The sequence below is a fragment of the Carassius auratus genome, chromosome 32, assembly GCF_003368295.1.
Source record: "Carassius auratus strain Wakin chromosome 32, ASM336829v1, whole genome shotgun sequence".
NCBI classification, from domain to species: domain Eukaryota; kingdom Metazoa; phylum Chordata; class Actinopteri; order Cypriniformes; family Cyprinidae; genus Carassius; species Carassius auratus.
In genome coordinates, this window is record NC_039274.1 from 15,633,366 (window position 1) to 15,635,851 (window position 2,486).

The 2,486-nt window shown below is 37.7% G+C and overlaps 1 long non-coding RNA gene across 1 annotated transcript; it reads right to left on the bottom strand.

Moving 5' to 3' along the window:
- Positions 1-1,055: 1,055 nt before the first annotated feature.
- On the bottom strand, positions 1,056-1,489 carry LOC113052501 (uncharacterized). Its single transcript, XR_003277048.1, has 3 exons — positions 1,439-1,489; positions 1,278-1,347; positions 1,056-1,129 (listed from the first exon to the last, which is right to left on the bottom strand). It is a non-coding gene; the product is annotated as an uncharacterized LOC113052501 (long non-coding RNA).
- Positions 1,490-2,486: the final 997 nt, after the last annotated feature.

Below are 2,486 nucleotides of genomic sequence, written 5' to 3' on the forward strand. Positions count from 1 at the left end.
ATTATGGTGGTGCATGGTTTATGTTATTGACAGTTCTCTGCTTTCTGTTAAATCATTGCACAATTTATATTAAAGGGCTAATTCACTTTGAAATTAAATTTTGATATGTTTTAGCTTACCCCAAGGGCATCCAAGATGTAGGTGTCTTTGTTTCCACAGTAGTTTCAATTTGGATGTTTTTAGGTCCAGCCGTTCTTGTCTGTCAGTCATATAATGCATGCCTATGGTCACCTCATAAAAGAAAATACACAGGTTCAAATTAAACAGTCCAAATTAAACAATTCCACATGGTAAGTACACATTGATGACCTAAGACATGAAACGAGCGATTTGTGTGAGAAAACCAACAGTATTTATATCGTTTTTTACCTCTTGAAAAACATCATATCCATGTTGAGGGCATGAGCTTCTTGGTGTGTGAGCGCGTTCGGCTTATCCGGGATGTTTTAAACAAGAAATGTTTTACAAAATATATATGTTTAGGGATGTTTAAAAATAAAAGAATTGCGTATGGTCGCGCGATAGGCACATACAGCCAGGAGTCGCGCCGGCACATCAACAAGCCAGTACGCGCTCACACACCAAGAAGCTCGCTCACTGCAACATGGACATTATGTTTTTCAAGAGGTAAAAAATTATATAAATACTGTTGGTTTTCTCACACAAACCGCTCGTTTCGTGTCTTAATTCATAAATGTGTACTTACGGTTTAATTTGAATCTGTGTATTTTCTTTTATGAGGTGACCATAGGCATGTATTATATGACTGACAGACAAGAATGGTTGGACCTAAAAACATCAAAATTTTAACTACTGCAGAAACAAAGAAACCTACATCTTGGATGCCCTTGGGGTAAAACACATCAACATTTAATTTCAAAGTGAACTAGCCATTTAAATGACAAACTCTTAACATATCTGGGAAATAAGGCACAATACCAAAACAATATTTACCTTTGTACAAACTCCAGGGTCCTTGAAGCTTCTTCTTGGTACTGTAGATTAAAGATGTAGTAAGTAGAGAAAACTGCAGCTAGCCCTGTGATGAAGCTTTGGTCGACACCTTCACAGATTACATGATTTTCGATGGTGATCATCCATCCTCCAATTGTGGCTTCATCACCGGCAACTGATAAAGACAACAAACTGCAGCTAAAACAGTGTCTAATATGGTCATCAGTACTTTATTCATTGTAAATTAAATACATTTTTCATGACCTGGGATGGCTAAAACAATGTTGATGAGGTAGACTGATGTGAGAACCTTGCTTACTTACACAGCAGTATCAGTCGTGGAGAGGCGGGGATGGTCAGGGTGCTCTCAACATCTGCTGCCGTGGCAGATATCTGCAGAACACAGACAATTGTATAAAAATTATAAATGACAGAATAACAAACCCATTAATAGCAAGCATTATGTAAATGTAAACAAACATACATCAGCACGGAGTATTAGTCCCTCTATCCCTTCATCGAAGTAGGCCATCAGCTGCTGTATTAGAGTCAACTCTCCATCTTCATCCTGGGTGACGATAGACTGCACATCTTTGTTCTTTGATTTGGTCTGCAGGTACTTCCTGTTTATGTTTTCTTGAGACATGTGATGTGAATGTAGACTTGACAGTAAATTTTTGGTTAAATTTTCTGAATGGGCATGTAACAGTCTTACCTTCAGTAATGTGGTTTTTCAGGTGTAAGATTAGACCCCGGATATCCTCACACTTCGAGCTACAAAAGTCAACGTGACACGTTAAATCATCAGTTTTATGCAGTTTAGTCTTATTCTTTCCAAATTTATGACCATATGTGTGACACTTAAAGGCTGAAAATTTTGAAAAAACTCTTGTGCACTGAGGGAAACCGCACTTAAACGTTGCATTAGGCAAAAAACTATGCATCCGCATGTGCCTGACATGCGTAAAGGAATTGCTGCAGGTTTTATTGCAAATATTGCAGATTAACATTTTATAATGCAGTCAGCAAATATCAACGGCAAAATAACCATGCTAGTTTAACACAAGCCCTCTTTGAGCTAAAATAAACTAAACTTACGTCGAATGCAAACGTAGCTAACATGTTGCTAATTCAGTACATAATACTCAATCAAGTACATAAAAATCAATCTGTTATTAGCAAATAATATAATAAAGGTTAGTACAGTGTAACATTGAAAATGATAAAATTGCATTTACCTCAAGCAAGGAGGGAAAACCCCGTGCGGGAATGCCGTTTATCTCGACCAGTTCAGCTTCAGCCTTTCAGTTCATAGTCGACTTGGGACAAACCTCAAAATTGTTGTGTTCTAAAACTCTTTATCCTTCGTTCTGCAATATTTACGTACACCAGGTGAAAAGATGAGGCTAGATTTGATGATCTTGCTCAGATTAGACCTGCAGGTTTCTCTTCTGAGGAGTTGTGAGCATTCGAAACAGCTTCGGACACGTGACTAGACTTAAAAAATACTGTTCTGTACCGTTGAATTAAAC